The sequence below is a fragment of the Natator depressus genome, chromosome 4 (assembly GCF_965152275.1).
Source record: "Natator depressus isolate rNatDep1 chromosome 4, rNatDep2.hap1, whole genome shotgun sequence".
NCBI lineage: Eukaryota > Metazoa > Chordata > Testudines > Cheloniidae > Natator > Natator depressus.
Window position 1 is genome coordinate 16,321,631 of NC_134237.1, and position 20,197 is coordinate 16,341,827.

The 20,197-nt window shown below is 42.0% G+C and overlaps 1 protein-coding gene and 1 long non-coding RNA gene across 3 annotated transcripts in view; one reads left to right on the top strand and one right to left on the bottom strand.

Annotated features, from left to right (window-relative positions):
• Positions 1–20,197, top strand: part of CFAP299 (cilia and flagella associated protein 299) — a 378,861-nt gene that overhangs the window by 42,863 nt on the left and 315,801 nt on the right. The gene's annotated exons all lie outside the window — the stretch shown is intronic.
• On the bottom strand, positions 312–18,932 carry LOC141986213 (uncharacterized). Its single transcript, XR_012639229.1, has 3 exons — positions 18,676–18,932; positions 8,647–8,723; positions 312–356 (listed from the first exon to the last, which is right to left on the bottom strand). It is a non-coding gene; the product is annotated as an uncharacterized LOC141986213 (long non-coding RNA).

The following is a 20,197-nucleotide window of genomic DNA, read 5'->3' on the forward strand; positions in this document are numbered from 1 at the left end:
TTTCAGGGTAGTGGAAACATTAGCAGCCTCTGCTCCTTCATTGTTGCTGGTCCAGGCAGATTCCATGGGGAGTTCTAGAGGGACACAGGCGACGAGTTACATTAGTTGCTCTTTTGAGGAGTAGCGTACGCTCCAGGAAATGTACGAAAGCCACCCTGTGACTCAGACAGAACTCTGTTGATAACTTGGACCAGGAGCTAGTTCAAGAGGATGAATGCAAGAATCTTACTAGCCATGGGAAGCAAGGAGATGCAGCAATAGTTAACACAGTTGCGTGTGTACGTCTTTGTGCTTATAGATAGTGATGATCTTGGCATCTTTCAGCTGCTGTGATATATGATTTCTTGAAGCCAGACCTGTGAGGAAAAACATAAAAAGCTTGTCAATGAGATGATTTAGCACTGTATGTAAGGGAGCAGTATGACTGCTCAGAGCTCCGGTACGAAACTGTGGAAAAACCTGAGTGTCTCTGGATTAAGTTTAGAAGTGTGTGCAACAAGAGTGATGTAGTGGTGGGAGTCTGCTATAGACCACCGGACCAGGGGGATGAGGTGGATGAGGCTTTCTTCCGGCAACTCACGGAAGCTACTAGATCGCATGCCCTGATTCTCATGGGTGACTTTAATTTTCCTGATATCTGCTGGGAGAGCAATACAGCGGTGCATAGACAATCCAGGAAGTTTTTGGAAAGCGTAGGGGACAATTTCCTGGCGCAAGTGCTAGGGGAGCCAACTAGGGGGGGCGCTTTTCTTGACCTGCTGCTCACAAACCGGGTAGAATTAGTGGGGGAAGCAAAAGTGGATGGGAATCTGGGAGGCAGTGACCATGAGTTGGTTGAGTTCAGGATCCTGACGCAGGGAAGAAAGGTAAGCAGCAGGATACGGACCCTGGACTTCAGGAAAGCAGACTTCGACTCCCTCAGGGAACAGATGGCCAGGATCCCCTGGGGGACTAACATGAAGGGGAAGGGAGTCCAGGAGAGCTGGCTGTATTTCAAGGAATCCCTGTTGAGGTTACAGGGACAAACCATCCCGATGAGTCGAAAGAATAGTAAATATGGCAGGCGACCAGCTTGGCTTAATGGTGAAATCCTAGCGGATCTTAAACATAAAAAAGAAGCTTACAAGAAGTGGAAGGTTGGACATATGACCAGGGAAGAGTATAAAAATATTGCTCGGGCATGTAGGAAAGATATCAGGAGGGCCAAATCGCACCTGGAGCTGCAGCTAGCAAGAGATGTCAAGAGTAACAAGAAGGGTTTCTTCAGGTATGTTGGCAACAAGAAGAAAGCCAGGGAAAGTGTGGGCCCCTTACTGAATGAGGGAGGCAACCTAGTGACAGAGGATGTGGAAAAAGCTAATGTATTCAATGCTTTTTTTGCCTCTGTTTTCACTAACAAGGTCAGCTCCCAGACTGCTGCGCTGGGCATCACAGAATGGGGAAGAGATGGCCAGCCCTCTGTGGAGATAGAGGTGGTTAGGGACTATTTAGGAAAGCTGAACGTGCACAAGTCCATGGGGCCGGACGAGTTACATCCGAGAGTGCTGAAGGAATTGGCGGCTGTGATTGCAGAGCCCTTGGCCATTATCTTTGAAAACTCGTGGCGAACGGGGGAAGTCCCGGATGACTGGAAAAAGGCTAATGTAGTGCCAATCTTTAAAAAAGGGAAGAAGGAGGATCCTGGGAACTACAGGCCAGTCAGCCTCACCTCAGTCCCTGGAAAAATCATGGAGCAGGTCCTCAAAGAATCAATCCTGAAGCACTTACATGAGAGGAAAGTGATCAGGAACAGTCAGCATGGATTCACCAAGGGAAGGTCATGCCTGACTAATCTAATCGCCTTTTATGATGAGATTACTGGTTCTGTGGATGAAGGGAAAGCAGTGGATGTATTGTTTCTTGACTTTAGCAAAGCTTTTGACACGGTCTCCCACAGTATTCTTGTCAGCAAGTTAAGGAAGTATGGGCTGGATGAATGCACTATAAGGTGGGTAGAAAGCTGGCTAGATTGTCGGGCTCAATGGGTAGTGATCAATGGCTCCATGTCTAGTTGGCAGCCGGTGTCAAGTGGAGTGCCCCAGGGGTCGGTCCTGGGGCCGGTTTTGTTCAATATCTTCATAAATGATCTGGAGGATGGTGTGGATTGCACTCTCGGCAAATTTGCAGATGATACTAAACTGGGAGGAGTGGTAGATACGCTGGAGGGCAGGGATAGGATACAGAAGGACCTAGACAAATTGGAGGATTGGGCCAAAAGAAATCTGATGAGGTTCAATAAGGATAAGTGCAGGGTCCTGCACTTAGGATGGAAGAATCCAATGCACCGCTACAGACTAGGGACCGAATGGCTAGGCAGCAGTTCTGCGGAAAAGGACCTAGGGGTGACAGTGGACGAGAAGCTGGATATGAGTCAGCAGTGTGCCCTTGTTGCCAAGAAGGCCAATGGCATTTTGGGATGTATAAGTAGGGGCATAGCGAGCAGATCGAGGGACGTGATCGTTCCCCTCTATTCGACACTGGTGAGGCCTCATCTGGAGTACTGTGTCCAGTTTTGGGCCCCACACTACAAGAAGGATGTGGATAAATTGGAGAGAGTCCAGCGAAGGGCAACAAAAATGATTAGGGGTCTAGAGCACATGACTTATGAAGAGAGGCTGAGGGAGCTGGGATTGTTTAGTCTGCAGAAGAGAAGAATGAGGGGGGATTTGATAGCTGCTTTCAACTACCTGAAAGGGGGTTCCAAAGAGGATGGCTCTAGACTGTTCTCAATGGTAGCAGATGACAGAACGAGGAGTAATGGTCTCAAGTTGCAATGGGGGAGGTTTAGATTGGATATTAGGAAAAACTTTTTCACTAAGAGGGTGGTGAAACACTGGAATGCGTTACCTAGGGAGGTGGTAGAATCTCCTTCCTTAGAAGTTTTTAAGGTCAGGCTTGACAAAGCCCTGGCTGGGATGATTTAACTGGGAATTGGTCCTGCTTCGAGCAGGGGGTTGGACTAGATGACCTTCTGGGGTCCCTTCCAACCCTGATATTCTATGATTCTATGATTTCCTCCATGTTTGAAAACTTTAGCTGGAATGGCATCAGGCCCAGGAGATTTGTTGTTTTTCATTGCTTGGACAGCCTTCAGCACCTCAGCTCATGTGTGTGGATCGGCAAGTGCTAGATGTAGGCAGTTTATGGAAATGGTGACTCATCAGAAACAGCAGACAGATGATTTAGAAATTCATTACTGGGTTCATGGCACCATTTGGCAGTGCAAATCTGTGATGAGAAATTCACCATCAGCTCTTGTTAGTGGTGTTGAGGCAGATCGAGTAGGGCTATATGCAGCTTTGACTGCATCGTATAGAAGCCTTTGGAATCATGTTTTTCAGCAAGGACCTGCAATTAATCCGCTTTGTGGTCAAACCACATATTTTGCATATGGCGGAGTTTGCAGTGGAGCATGCTGCAAGCTTCTTTATATCTGGCTTGTTTCAACTCAGAGAATGGATCAGCTAAGAGCACATCATGCGCTTGCCATTTGGCAACAAGATGTGCTATTTCAGGATCATTTTGATCAAACCCATCTTCATAAAGGTGTTTTGTATATCCAGCACAGTTCACAACAGTCTGTAATGTAGATTGTATCACACAGGGATACGGTCACAGAGTGCACTCACCACTAGGGGCACCTCCTCCTTTCCAATCTGGGGATCAGCTCTTTCCAGATCCAAAGCCTCCTTCTGCTGCTTGCTGCACACCGTGCCATCTCTCTCACTCTCTGCAACTCAGGGTGCTCTGTCTTTGTGGCTTGGCCCTCCGGCCAGGTCCTTGTAGTCCTTGCCTTCCACGGTAACAAAGTCTCTCCAGATCAGTGGTTGGTAGGGGAACACGGGCCCACCCTCTACACTGGGTTCCAACTCAGGGAGTCTATAACAAACAACTGTGGTCTGCTTTCCCTCAGACCCTGTTTCTCTTTCCCTGGACTCCTTCCTACAGCTTCTGTCTCTCCCCTTCCCCCTGCCACCAACTCAAATTCCCTCTTTCCAGGCAGTGACTGCAGACTTTTTCCCTGCAGTCTCTTTCCGTTGCCAGCTTCCTGGCTTTGTCCTAGCCCTGCCTCTTCCTTTTCAGCTGGGCTCCGTCACTGTTGAGGGAATTATTTAGGTCACCCAGCTCCCCTCAGCTGTGGCAGATCTGATTAATTCACCCCTTCTCAGCCTCATTAACCTCGTCTGTGCTGGCTTGGGGTGAACACCCCATCATAGATTCCCTTTCAGCAGATACATCCTCCCCGATTGTTGGAAAAGTTTCTAAAACAGTAGTTAACTCTGGAGAATTTTTTGGTGGTTGACTGGTCTTTCAGCCAGGCAACAGTTAAAGTTTTTACACACATCTCATAGGCCCTGCTGTTTTGACCAACACATACTCCACCAAATGCCAATGATGTGAGCAAGGGTGCATCCAGGTCCTTTTGTGTTTGTTGGGGAGCCAGAAAACAGTGTGCGTGTGATAACTAATCGGTGCTCAATACATGTTGGCAACAAAAGTAAGCCTTTACTGTTCGTCTTGCTGACGTCCCACCACATAGACTCATCACGGCCGACATGAGTGTTAAAGTCACCTGGGATAATCAACTTTTCTTCACAGGGAGTCAATCGATGAGATCATTTAGATTGAAGTAAAATTGTGCCTTCCTCTCATCAGAGTTGTTTGTTGTCTGTGTATAGACACTGATAAGTGAAGCATAATGTCCACCTCTCAGGGCAGTTGGAGCTTCATCACTGTCATTTTATACCAGTGGATAGGCTCTTCAACCAAGAGAGAAGATTCTTTCTAATTGCAAATTGACTCTGTCACTTTGCATGGAGATCTGGTACCCATAACAAAGTAGTGTACAGTTCAGGTAAACTGAAACTCTCTTGTCCGGTGTTGACCCCCAGCCTGTATTATCTGAGGTAAGCCTCTGATCAAAGAAAACGTTGCAGGGTCTGGGACACTGCAAATATTACAAACTCAGCAGAAAAGTGCACAGAATTTATAAGTCAGCTGGGTTTCAGTCCCAGTGGCAATCCCTTCGTCAGAGGACATAACTCTGTTTCAGTTCTCTCTCTCTCGCTCTCTGTGTCAGTGTGCGTGTGAGAGAATTACATTTGTATTGTACTTAAAAGATGATGTACACAGGGTGTTAGGAAGAAATAAGTGGCACAACAGAGAGGCTCCATCCTAAGGAGTGTTGTCACTCAGTTTGGGTTCAGGAGCCATAGAAGTGGGGTTTTTACCCACGAAAGCTTATGCTCAAATAAATCTGTTAGTCTTTAAGGTGCCACCGGACTCCTTGTTGTTTTTGTGGATACAGACTAACACAGCTACCCCCTGATAATAGTCTCTGCAGTTACTCGAGTTCATCAATCCAGGTGTTAAGGAGTCCATAAAACAAATTTTAAGCTCATAGAACTCTCACAGGCAGAAAAAAATGTGATAAATCATCCCAAAATAAACCACTGCACCCTCTAAAAATACTCAAACATGTTAGTCCTCTTTCGGGACTGTCTGAGATGGTGTTTCAAGCAAATGTTAGACTACTGCTAAACATGAAAACACTTAGTGCTTAACTCATTGTGGTGGGTGCAGGGAATACAATTTGCATAATTCTGCACTCACGTGGATGACTGTGCTGGAGGGGGGATGCAAGCAGAGGGAAGATTCTGGCTTTGGCGGGCAGTTTTAAATTCCAGCTGGGGTGCTTTAAGAGCCCTGCATGCAGAGTCTCCTCAGAACGGATGCTGAATCCTATCTCCACTGAGTTGTCTGCATGCACTCCCTGCGGACCCAAGTCACCTTTGGAGTGGCACCATCTCACCCTAGGGCCCTCTGTGAATAGAGAGTGCAGGCACCTTGTGCTGCTGTTCCTGGTGCCCTTTCTGCCACAAGAAACCAGATGTTTCAAGGTATTTTGGTGCCTAAAGATGCAGATAGATGCCTACCAGAGTTTTCAAAAGTGCTGATGCATTTAACTCCCATTGAAATCAGTGGGAGTTATGTGCACAGGTTCTCTTGAAAATCCCACGAGGTATCTATTTGGATTTTTAGGTGCCGAAATACTTCTAAAACTCTGGCCAGAAGAGCCTAGAATCTCAACGCTCATGTCTCCAAAATACATTGTCCCTTGAGGCTCAGACTTACCCCAAATTTGCCCATAGTGCGAGCTCATATATAAAACAGAAAGTTGTTTTTCTTGTTAACAAAATCATCTTTATAATAGAAAGCTATATAGCTAGAACTCTAACTGCAGAATTGAACTGGTGGCTCTACAGTGTAGAAGACTGTTTTGAAGGTTACCAGATGCCTACTGTAATTTACATCTTTAGCCTCAGCTGCAGGTTTGACATCATTTTTTTAAAATATGGGAGTCAAAGCAAGGAATTCACACAGCAGGGTAGTTCCCTATGCAAGTATAACACTGCGTTGTTGAAAAAGATTCTAGTCTAAGGATGCATCTAAAAAGCAAGATTGTTTCAAATTGGCAGCTTGTTGTGTGTATCACTGATGTTCTAACAGATTACAGCCAAAAATGACAGATTGAGTTTGCAGATATACAGCCATGACTTATTATTTGCAAAGACAGACTTGTCAAAGTGATGAAACATTTTCAGTTGCAGATTTCAAAAACATTTTTGATGCACCAGAATGACCTAAACCTTAAATGATTTATCTTTGTCCTTACTTGGAAAGGATTCTTTCACAATAGTTGATTTTTTTACCCTGCATGTCTATAGAAAACATACATTTTACTAATAAACGTATATTGTCATGGCTTATGTACAAAAGCAGAATAGTTTCCTACCAAAACTGCCTAGAGACCATGAGCATAAGCCAAAACCTGGATTTGCTTTGATGTGATACAACTTACAACACAGCTACAGTTTCATGCAGAAAAGATATTTGGAAAGGACAAAATAGGGGATGGTCTAGTAAGGACTGTCAAACTGTCTGCTGAATCTGTCTGTCTAATCTTCTTATGTAGTGCCCATCATTGTGGTATCTGATTCCATATAAAACCTACATTCAGAGAATGTTAAATGGCCAAAGTAAGGAGATACTAAAGGTAAGGTTGCCCATGCAATCTTAGCTCTACCCTCTTGTGTATATCCGTTATGATTAGTCTTTAACGATCATGTGCTATTTTTCAAACGCAACTTAATGTTATACTGTATTTTCTACCTTTTGATACAAGTGTAGTATCTTGTAATTTTTAAATGCATGTGTACATGCAGTACTCTCATTTGGTCAGTATTTGAACTGAAAAAAAGCATAAGGTATGAAGTACTTATTGAGTGGGGCATCTTGCTGGGAGTGCATTACACTGGTACTCCAAGATGTGCACTGGCCACCTGTTGGTGACCCAATGGAGTTTAAGATGTTTGTCGTAACCTATACATCTCCAAAGGGCCTGAGATCTGCCTACCCAAGATACCGTCTTTCTCCTGGTGACTTACTGTTACTGCTTCAATCAGTAGAGGCATGTCAGCTGGTTGTTGTCTTCAATGCTTAGCTGAATGGTCAGCTGAGGTGATCATTCGTCATTTGGCCCGTTCCTGTGTGGCCACAAGGGCTTGATGGGCCGAGAGTCCAACGTCTGAACACACTTGATGCACCCATGTAATAGGGGGTCTGCCTCTGGGCCACCTCCATCCCTGGGTGGTGGAATTTTATCCTGGATGTTACAAGCCACCTGGAGAATGGCATTCACTGGAACAACTTGAGGCATTTTCATGACACGTCCAAAAAGCATAAGATGCAATCTGCAGACAATGGCCCCAGTAGTGTGTAGACTTTTTAACAACCATAAACATCTGCATTACAAATAAAATAATTCCACTTTATGCTCAATATGCAACATTGGCATTTTGTGTGGAAAGCCTCCAGCTTTGACCAGTCTGAGCGGCATTGTGTCCATGTTTCACAACCGTACAACAGTACAGAGAGGATGCAGCTTGAATAGATCCTGAGCTTGGTTGTCATGCCAAGATGATGTTGATTTCCTATTCATTGTAAATGACCCATGGCAGATGCTGCGATTCCCATCTGGTGGAAAACATCCATGTGAGAGTTGGAGGAACTGGTGAATATAGAACCCAAATAGCAAAAGCTGGAGACTGCTTTGACAGTTTCATTATTCAAAGAGATTGGAGTCCCAGGTTGACGTGATTCTAGAGTTTTCAGCTTTGTCTTTGGCCACGAAACATGGAGGCCAACCTTAGCCGACTCCTTTTCCATTTGCTGGAGTACCTTATGTAACTTGTTGGGGCTCTGTACTAGAAGAACAATATCATCCACATAGTCAAGGTCTGAGAGTGAGAGATCACCTATCTTAATGTCTATCTGGTCCCCCCTTCTTATAAAAGAAGGGCTGCTGGCAATGCATTCGTGGTGCTCTGAATCTTGCTTCCTGCCCTTTAAAATATTTAATGGTTTGTAGGAAATACACTCTTAATTCTAAAGGCCAGATTGTTTCTCCAGTCCCAAGACTTTGAAGCTTGAAAGTATAGGGTCAAATCCACCCTTAAATGAGCATTTTTAATTCCCATTGAAATCAACCCAAGTTGCAAGCATGCCTTCAAGAACAGTGTTTTACCTATATGTGGCACTCCTTACCCAAAAGAGGTGTATTTTGTTTCATTGTGTTCTTTTGCTAAGCAGGTCTCTGTAGTCCTGTCAGCCTGACATAGATCCTGAGCAAGATAATGGAATTAGTGATACGGGACTCAATTAATAAAGAATTAAAGGAGGGTAATATAATTAATGGAAAATAGATCCTGTCAAATTAACCTGATATCTTTTTTTGATGAAATTATCAACCAAACTTGTAAAATGTTGATGTAATACACTTAGACTTCTGTAAGGTGTTTGACTTGTTATCAATAACATTTCAATTAAAAAAACTAGAATGATAAAAATTAACATGGCACACATTAAATGGATTAAAAATTGGCTAACTGAGAGCTCAAAATGTAATTGCAAATGGGGAATAGTCAGTGAGTGGGTGTCTTTCTAGTGGGGTCCTGTAAGGATCAGTTCCTGGACCTATGCTATTTAACACTTATTAATAACCTGGAAGAAAACATAAAATCATCACGCATAGGTTCTAGATGACACAAAAATTAAGGGAGTGGCAAATAATGAAGAGGACAGGTCACTGCTTCAGTATGATCTGGATCACTTGGGAAACTAGGCACAAGCAAACAATATGTATTTTAATATGGCTAAATATAAATGTATATAGGAACAAAGTGTGTAGGCCATACTTCCCTGATGGAGGGCACAATGGATAATCAGATGAACATGAGCTCCCAATGTGACACTACGCCAAAAGAGCTAATTCGATCCTCGGATGCATAAACTGGGGAATCTCGAGTAGAAGTGGGGAGGTTATTTTACCTCTGTATTTGGCACTGGTGCCACCGCTGCTGGAATAGTGCGTCCAGTTCTGGTGTCCGCAAATCAAGAAGGATGTTGATAAATTTGGAGAGGGTTCAGAGAAAAACCACGAGAATGAATAAAGGATTAGAAAACCTGCCTTTCAGGGATAGACTCAAAAAGCTCAATCAATTTAGCTGAAGAATGAGAAGGTTAAGGAGTGACTTATCACAGTCTATGAGTAGCTACATGAGGAACAAATATTTAATAATGGGCTCTTAAGTCTAGCAGAGAAAGGCATTACAATGGCTGGAAGTTGAAGCTAGACAAATTCAGACTGGAAATAAAGTGTAAATTTTTAATAGTGAGAGTGAGTTAACCATTGGAGCAATTTACCGAGGATTGTGGAGGATTCTTCATCACTGACCATTTTTAAATCTAGATTGGATGTTTTTCTAAGAGAGATGCTTTAGGAATTATTGTGGGGAAGCTCTGTGGCCTGTATTATACAGGAGGTCAGGCTAGATGATCACAATGGTGCCTTCTAGCCATAGATTCTATGTAATTGTACTTGCCCAAGATATCTTGCCAACGGTGCTGTTTCAAAATCTACCTCTCAGTCATAATGGCTTTGTATTTTAATACTCTTCTCTTGTATAGGACCTTTCATCTGAGGTCTCAAAGTGTTTTAGAGATATTTATTAAGATTAATTCTGTTATCCCCATTTTACAGACACAAGCAACCGAGAGACATGAGACTAAGTGATGTATCCAAACTCTCACAGGAAGTCATTAACAGCAATAGAGCTCAGTAAACCTGACTTCCTGTCCTGTCCTCCCTCTGCAAGGCACATCCATGACTGACGTGACCAAGCAGATCTTCATTAGTAATTTCTTAATAAATGTGTTGACTGACTGTCCAGGACAACCGTTGTGTCAGATTCAGCAAACGGGGCAAATATCCTGAAACCCTGTGTGTGCATCAAGTAATGTGTTTCAGTTCCAGGAGCAAACTCTTCAAGCTATGCGTCTATTATTGTGTGGCTTATGTCATATATATGGGCTCATAGGACGATCACTCAACAGTCAAATGTATGTGCGGTCAAATAACATTTGACAGCCCCTGCATAACCTGGGTCAGAAGTGACTTGACACTCTTTGAGGAGAAGGGCATGTCACATACAGTTTCTCCCCTTTCTATTTTGTGTCATTCTACTCCATTGTCTGGGTGTGTTTTTGTATAAAATGTCAACCTCAGTGTTTGTCATTTGGTTTATAGCTCAGTGATGAGATGAACAAGCCAAAATATACAGTGACTGCTACGAGGAGATTGAGTATTATTTAGCATTTAGAAGTGCTATGGAATTGAGAGAATTTTATACAGAGCAAAATTCAGTATGTTCCCTCCAGAAGTCTCAAACTTACAACCATTGTGTAATTTCATGTGTCCGTATTACCAATGAGTTACAATGAGACTAAGCCAAATTCATCCACAATGTATCTGTAATGAATTGAATGACAGGCATTGAGGTGGACATGTAGTATTACGTACCAGATATGTTTGGACAGTGGGGGAGAATAGTACAACATACTCTGAAGAGAAAATGATGTGTAACATGCCTCTCTCTTCACCAACATTCATGTCATATGATGCAGCAATCTCATCTGCACTGTTCATCTGAGTTTCAGTATTCATATTTTGTGGAGTTGCTCTTAATTGCACTGATTACTCTTAATGTAGGGCATGACATGGCTAATTTTTGTAATGTGCTGATTTTGCTTTTGATTGTGTGATCTGTCATCTGTGCAGGAATGGCTGTTTGTCATGTTTGTATTTGTCATATGTGCAAAAACATATTTTAAATGACTCGTTGATTTCTGGAAAGTGAATAATTCTTTCAGTTCCTTCACCACACTGATTTCCTTAACGGCTGACTCTGAGTATGTATCTCTGTAAATCAGGGGTGTGCAAACTTTTTGGCCCGAGGGCCACATCTGGGAATAGAAATTGTATGGCAGGCCATGAATGCTGACAAGGGGTTGGGGTGTGGGACGGGGTGAGGGCTGTGGTTGGGGGTGTGGGCTCTGGGGTGAGGCTGTGCTTGAATGGGGCCATGCGGCAGCCCCCGACCCTGCACCTCGGCTGGAGCACCAGAGTGGGGCAAGCCCCAAATCCCGCTCCTGAGAGGGAGCTTCCGGGTCATAGTTTGCCCACCCCTGCTGTAAATACATGAATGTAGGTTTGAATCTTCATTGCCTTTCACTTTGTGTTGTCACTTCCACCTGTGCAAAGTAGGTAGTAGTACAATCAAGTTTCCGGTCTCTTCCATTTGACTGCATATATATGTGGTCCTACATGTCCTCATTATTGGCAGGTGGAGTCAGCACTAAAATACGATTGGTATCAGCTGTGTTATAGTGGTGTACTGGTTTTGAATGGTAGCATGCAGTAATCGTATTTTGGCATAAGAACTCTTTTAAAAATGAAATCAATACTCTCTTTCAGAATATGTGCCCTTGCACTAATATGATATTGCAATCTTTAAAACCACATTCTTCTATCTTGCGACAAAAACAGGATGATTATGTTGATAATCCTTATAGAGTCTTTTAAAATTTAGTAGAAAATTATGTATTTTTCAATAAATTTTGACCAACCATTTAGAACTTAATAGGGAATTATCCCTCCTGCAGAATTCTACAAGTGGTTAAAAAAAACCTTTGGAAAGGATCTCATTCTTTATTAAATTCTACAGGTGTTTAGAGTAATTCATAATCTATAAGATGAGAAAGTTCATCCTTTAGAAATATGACTGGAAGAAAGGTGGAGAATATTTGCTTTTTATCCAAAGTTGAGAGTGGATAACAGAAGATACCACGTGAAATTACGAAGGGAATGGAGCACCCTAGAGATTTTGATCTAATGCAAGTAAACCAAATCTGATTTGGCATTAAAACATACCCTTGGATAAGCCTGTGCAACTCCAAACACCAGGCCTGCTCTTGTACTACGTAGCCAAAGCTGCTATTGACGTCAGTGGGATTGACATGTAAGGTGTCTAAGGCCGAATCTGGCTATTAGGGTCATTATGGTCAATGGGAGCTACAAATGCTGTTGCCTGTGCGATGTGAGTACAAGGTGTGGGGATCAGACAGGGCTGCAGATCCACTGCTTGATGGGTTGTATCTGCTTTTGGTAGGATTGTGGCCATAATCCTGCCCCTGCTGTGTGTGATGTCGTGTTGGCCAGCCAGCTCTGGCAGGGTGCAGGTACATGAAGCGTGATAGAGCATAATGCCCCTTGGGATCAAGGAACATAGGAACACAGGACAGGAAGGTATGTCCTGGGTCATTGAGTTCAGTCCCCTGCTATTGAAGCCAACCCTGTTGTATAATCCCCTTTGTAAATTTATCAAGCTCCAACCTCAAACTAGTGCCCCCACTACTTCCGTTGGAAGGCTGTTGCAGAGTAGTCCCATTGGCTTTTGTGTGTGGCATACTAGGTTTCATATCCGAGGCATGACTTCCTCATTTCTCCACCGCAGCAGCAGTGAATTCTGCTTTGAATTGCAATTTGTGAAACAGTGTGAAATAATTCAAAATCAGATGGTAGTATTGTCTCAAATACTAAAATGAGTCCCACAATCAATAATGCGATGGAACATGATTTAATGGATGCTGTTTAAATGCACATTGCCACAGTAATGGCAGTATTCTGCAGAATTCATGAGGCATTCCATCGAACACCTAGGATTCTGAGAGAAGAATTAAATGCCCTTTACCAAGATTGTCTTTAAGATATAGTTCCGATTGTAAAGGTTTTTGACATTTCTAGAGGTGTTGATTCTAAGGATAACACACACTGGGCTAGATCCTCAGCTGGGGCATATCAGTTGCGGATCTGACACAGGATTCCTTGTTCCTTTAAAACTAAGAGGGAAAATGTTGGGAAGAGATTTCATGACCCACCAGAGGAAAAACAATAACCGATTTATTGCACTTCAACTGATATCCAGAGGGAAGATCCCAGCCGTCTGCTAAGACACTGGCAAGGGTTATTCTAGGTTTTATATATAATAGAATGTTTGACACAGACCGTTTCTATTTGACTCTTCTCAATACCGCCTCATCCAGGGAGCTAGAGGTTCTGTTACCAATCTGTAAAGCTATGGAAATTAGGGACAATCCTAATAGCTGCCACACTGCAGTGTGTGTGTCTGAGACATGAGCACTGGTAATCACAGAAACCAAGGACCAAACTTATCCAGGAAAAATAATCCCCAGAATCTTAAATATAAGCTTTCTGGAGACACTATCAAAAGCCTTTTCAGCTCTGAGAGTATTGGCACATATACTATATGTGGGGAATGTTGCCCAACACCTGCCTACATAATGCTTGATTCTAGCCAGTGCTATTAATCTCTGATTTTCAAATGTACTAAAATTCTCAGAACTGAACTGAATAACCCTGAACCAGTTTGGCCAAAAGGCCAATTTCACTCATCTGTGCACCATAGATAAATAGTATATTCATCATTCTTCTGTCCTGATCTAGGATGACAGTTCTTTTCCTCCCTCTAAACAGTGGTGGCAGATCTTAAATTCAGAAAGATGAATGCATTTTCTTAGCAGACACTGACTGTCACTGTCTGTTGTTTTCAGCAGGAGAAACCTCACCTGTCAGAATAGGAACATTTGTCAGTTGATGGGGGAAAAAATCCAAGTGATAACCTCAGAAACACATTCTGTATCATTCATGGTTTTCCTCAATCAACAATAATCCCTAGCAGTATTTCACCATCTTCAAGTCTCTGCTCTATGTAAAAACAGTTCTTCTGCTTCTCTCCGCAGGAGTTGGAAGGCTCTTTCTTCCCTTTCTTCTCTTTTTCAATATCCCTGTTTCTGAAGTTTTCTGACTTCTGTCCACCTTACCTCTTGACTTTGGACCCATCTCCTCCTGTTTCCTTCCCTCCTGCTCTGTTTTTCTCCCCCATCTCAACTATTACTTGCTCTTCTCTGGCTCCTTTGTGTATTCCGGTAGCACCTAACGGCCCCAAACAGGGTTCATAGATTTATAGATTCCAAGGTCAGAAGGGACCATTGTGATCATCCAATATAACAGAGGCCAGAGAACTTCCCCAAAATAATTCTTAGAGTTGATCTTTTAGAAAAACATCCAATCGTGATTTAAAATTGATCAGTGATGAATCCTCCACGATCTGAATTTGTCTGGCTTCAACTTTCAGCCAATGGATTGTGTTATACCTTTCTCTGCTAGACTGTTGAGCCTATTATTAAATATTTGCTCCCCATGTAGATATTTATGGACTATGACCCTTAACCATCTCTTTGTTAAGCTAAATTGATTGAGCTCCTTGAGTCTGTCACTATAAAGACAGGTTTTTCTAACCCTTTAATCCTTCTCATGGCTTTTTTCTGAACCCTCTCCAGTTCATCAACATCCTTCTTGAATTGTGGACACAAGAACACAGTATTCCAGCAGCTGTCGCACCAGTGCCAAATACAGAGGTAAAATAACCTCTCTATTCCTACTCAAGATTCCCCAGTTTATGCATCCAAGGATTGCTTTAGTTCTTTTGGCCACAGCATCACACTGGGAGCTCGTGTTTGGCTGATTATCTACCATGACGCCCTAATCTTTTTCAGAGTTACAGCTTTCCAGGACAGGGTACCCCATCATGGAAGCCTACATGCTTTGTTCCTAGATGTATACACTTAAAATTAGCCATATTAAAACATATATGTCCAATTTACCAAGTGATTCAGATCACTCTGTATCAATGACCTCTGTATTATTTGCCACTCCCTCAATTTTTGCATCATCTGCCAACTTTATCAGGGATGATTTTGTGTTTTCTTCCAAGTTATTAATAAAAATGTTAAATAGCACAGGGCCAAGAACCAGTCCCTGGGGCACCCCCCAAAAACACTAGAGACCCCATTAGAAAAATCATTTAATGATGATTCCTAGTTTACCATTACATTTTGAGACCTATCAGTCAGCCAGCTTTTAATCCATTTAACATGTGTCATGTTAATTTTATAGCTTTCTAGTTTTTAATCAAAATGTCATGCAATATCAAGTCAAATGTCTTTTGACTTGGTGTGCCTTAGGACCCTATTGTGCTAGACGGTATACAGACATAGAATAAGAAATAGTCCCTGCTTCAAATTGCTTACAGTCTAAATCACAGGAGGGATGAATAGATATATAGAAATAACAGCCTAAATGCAAATATCAGTCTAATATTTATATTTAATACTGTATAACCGGTCCAGTTTATCTCTCTCTGTTCTTTTCTGTCATTCATCACTATAGTATCTTAACTGCTATATCTTCCTTTTTCTCTGTAATGCTGGCATTGAGAAACATTCAGATGGAAATAAAACAGAAAATACAAACCCATGTGTGTTAAATTATGTAGCTTTGTACAGGTTCCTTTCCCTGATGTACCTCTAATAGAGCTAAATATTTTAGTGATGGCTGGCACCACTATCGTAGTTAACATTCTGTCAGCCTTGCATTATAGACACCCTTTGCTAGAGGTTTATAACTTGGCCATTAAATTGGCTTGAGGCTTTAACTTGGCATAAGATTTCCCAGCTTTAACGATTTTTTTTCTTTAAACAAAACAAAACAAAGAACCCCCCAAAAAACAAAATAAGGTCAAAATCAGTTTAACTGTTTAGTCAAAGGCAGCCAAAAACAATAGTATTTTGGCCAGATTCATGTCTTTTTTGTGTGTGTTATTCTAATTAAAAAGCAGTTTTGCTTTTTAAAATGAAATTTTTGCAGGTCATTTGTGCATTATGAAGGCTAGGGTCCCATTGGTATTTGTGTGTGTATGCATGGAGTAACCTTTGCTTTTTTTTAACCTAATAAGAACAAAGTGCTCCAAAGTTATATGCACAATGTAAATCAACCTATATATTCTGCTTCTTGTAACTGCACTTGATACAAAAGGAGAACTGGATCACTCATTTAAAGTGTTTAGAGCTAATCATATATAATCTCAGCAAGGGGGACCACTTCAAAGCTCTGTTTTTTGTTTAAATACATCCCCATACAATTTTCTTTCAGTGAATTTCAATTTTCTCCTTCATTTAGTATTCCATAGACACCTAAGGTGAAATCCTGGCCCAATTGAAGTCAATTGAAGTTTGACCACTGATTTCAGTGGGGTCAGGATTTTACCTCTGATCCAAAGATCGTTCGGGGGCGGGGAGAGGAGAGGGAAATCTCTCACTGACTTCACTGGGCTTTGGACCAGACCGCTGCTCTTGAATTTGCAAGTCTCCTTTTAAAGCTAATGAGGGTCAACTTTTACTTGTACAGTTCTGTTATCCAAGTTCTTATGGCAATCATGCATAACAGAACGTGGAACTCTCTTAAGTCAGAGGGAAATCTGATATTGGTCAGGACACACTAAATTAGGGCTGCATATGCCTTTTAAAATGTGACACACAAAGGGCAAAGTTCAATTCAGAAGACTTTACTCCAAATTTACTTGATATAATTGATTTCAGTTAGAACAGTAATTTTCCACAATTAAAGTCTTGAGCCTGTTTCTGATCACACTTATTGTTACACCTCACTCCATAAATTTCAAAAGAGTGACTCCTAATTTATGCCAATGTGAGAATTCAGTAAAAACAGACATTACAAAATCAGGCCCTTTATATTTCATGGTATCCCAAAACTCTGACTCAGAACACCTCCAATCATGGGGAAGTTAGATCAGATCTGAACATGGTGGCTCAAGCCTATCTCAACTTTAATCCTTTTTACAATAATACCTCACATTTGCACAGCATTTGCTTAAAGTTTCATCCTGACCTGGGAATTTTGCTGCTGACTTCCGTGGAAAAGCTGGGTCCCTTATCCATGGGACCCGCTTCTTATGATAACTTGAAAATTTGTAGCAGAGGAGTAGGGGAGAGGAGGATAAGGCAAATAGGAAGAGGGAGGGAGATACAGGGTTTGGTTTCAAACCAGGTTTGTTTATACATGGTGGCCCAACTCCATAGCTGGTGTAAATCAATGGGGATCCAATGAATTCAATGGAGTAGCACTGATTTACACCAGCTAAGGATCTGGAGTATTTTGTAATCAAACTCATTACACATATTAATAGTAAAAATAACAAATATTTAAACATCCACAGTGTTTTAAATAGTTAAAATACGTAACATTTGTTTCATGTAATCCTGCAGTTGACAAGACATATATATAATTTTAATGTATGTACCTATGTAATAGAAAATACTAATCCTCTTGACATTTAGCAAAATTGCATGTTAAATAAATCAGCAGCATTAACCTCACATATATAAATATAATCCTTGTTAAAGGCCAGTAAATGAGGTGGCAATAACCTCAGACTACTTTACATGGCATGAAAAGAGAAAATGCTCCAACTCCATCTCAGCCTTCCCAGCCCTCAGCTACAAAAATGGCCAGGAATGCTACAGAAACATGCTATTGCCAAAACAAAAGTGCATTAAATGATTTGGGTTTGAGAAATGTAAAATTATGAATTTTTACAATTACTTTGTTTCTCTTTAACTTCAGCATTGAAATTCACAAGCATAACTGTTTGTGTTTCTTTAGCTGCTAGATAGGGTAGCCCCATGCACTTCTTTCCACAACACCTGTGTTTACGCTGAGGCCTTGGCAGTACATGACCTTCAAGCAATCCTTCACTCACAGCTTTCAGCTTGCTTTCAGCCATGGCAAGAAACGCTGTCCCTGCACTTTCACTAGCAAGCACTGTTAGAGTGTTGATTTAGGAGTCCCAAGCTTGGAATTTAATATAAATCAGTTTGTTGGACACTCCCTCCCATTGGAGAATGTTGCACAGACATCTACTTAAATCATAAACTGGAATTGATTATGAATTATAAATACTGTTGAACTTTTCTTTTTTTAATGAATTTTTTTGTTTTCAGATGATATTTCCTTTTCTTATGGCCTTATGATTTCATTTCACTGTTTTCATCTGTCACTCTGATGGAAAAGAAGGGAGCAAAATTTAAAATTAGACTTAATTACTCTGCAAGTTAGGCAGTAAAAAAAGTAACGTGAGCCAAATCCTCCCCCTCCTCTGGAAAAACCCATGGGAGAGGAAAACTGGCTTGTATGCTCCATGAGAGGAGCCTTGCAGAATTGCTGCTGCATTTACCCCTTTTAGTATGGAGGAGGGGTTGATTGCCTCCTGGAGAGAGAGCGAGGTGTGTCCTTCTTACCCTATAGATCCTCAGATCTGTACAGGAAAACGAGCTTCTGCAATACTGCAGATCCTGGGAAGATGCCCCTTTCCTCTGCTGTTTCTGTGTCTGTCCTCACTTTAGCGGCACATCTCCCTGAAGAGTCTGACGATCATGGCTACCCATGCTGCACCTTCTCCCCTCCATTTGAGGGGAGTAGAAGACAACGAGGTAGAAGTTAATGCTGTGTTGAGCAGTATTAACTCCCACCTGGACTTACGCCAGATTTTGAGAGGCGAATGCTGCACAGAGGGCCTGCTCAGGATCGACTCATTTCCCAGAGTACTTTCACCTAAGCCCTGATTTGCTAATCCCCACCGTGCAGATTCCTGTTGTGGAATGTTTCAGCGAGAGAGATTTCTATGGGTTCAGGGTAATATGCTACAGTGCTCCTGCTTCTCCTTTCACTGGCTTTGGTCTTGGGGCCCTTTTGTCCTTATTCGGGTCGCATTTGCTTGCAGGAGACTGCAACCAAACCTAAGAGTTATAACCTATTATAGTCCTTTGGGATTCAGACAGACTGCACACTGGAAACTATTGCAGTGTTTAGTGACTGGGTTAGATCCTCACCTGGTGTGAATCAATGGAGCTCAAATGGAGCATTGCTGATTTACAGCAGCTGAGACTCTGATCTATTTTGTTGACTACTGCTTTGCACAATCAAGTTTAAGTTTGGGCCACTACAGAATATAAGAGATCTACCCAAGTCTGTAGCCTTTGTCAGCCTCCAGCAGATAGCACTCTCGAAAAAATGGCATGGGTTCCTCTCTGAAAACAAAGTGTGGCAGTTGCAGCATGCAAGAAAAGATATGGGAAGAGGTGCAAAAGATGGACAGGAGCCTATTCTGATAAGCTGGGTTTGCAACCATCAAACATTAGGGTTTAAAAAGCAGAATATCTTCCAAGAAGCCTAGGTTCTCTTTCTTTTGAGATTGGCTGACTAGAGCGCACGCACATTTAAATTATAAATAAACCTCTTGGCGAGGGTGGGACCAAAGCTCCCATCACTGAGTGCTGATGCATTGGAACTAGTGGAGAATATTGTTTCCCTAGGCCCAGACATGAGATCATTTTCCTCAAGTGCTGTGCTTTGGCACATGAGTTTTTTCTCTGAGAAACATCACAGCCTCAAATGAGTTTATTATCCAGGTGTATTAAATGACTCTTTTTGGTGCAAATATATAATTAACTCTGATGTTGGGAACCCTGATTTCCCAATATGGCGTGTTAATGTGGGAGCTTCCCACTAGCGTAATACCAAGGGCTACTCCAATGGTTTGAAAATTAGGATTTGTTAGCATTGTTCATTAATGATTTCAGTGCTGCTATTCTAGTGGCTCTCTTGGAGACATCCCAGTGCCAAATGGTTGTGAACTTAAAGTATATACCATTTTCTAATTTCTATTATAGCTAACATGTTTAAATTACTATTCAGACAGTCACTTTTTCAAGGTTGGCCTTAGGCATATATTGTGTCTAGCTACACTTTGGGGGCGCTCCT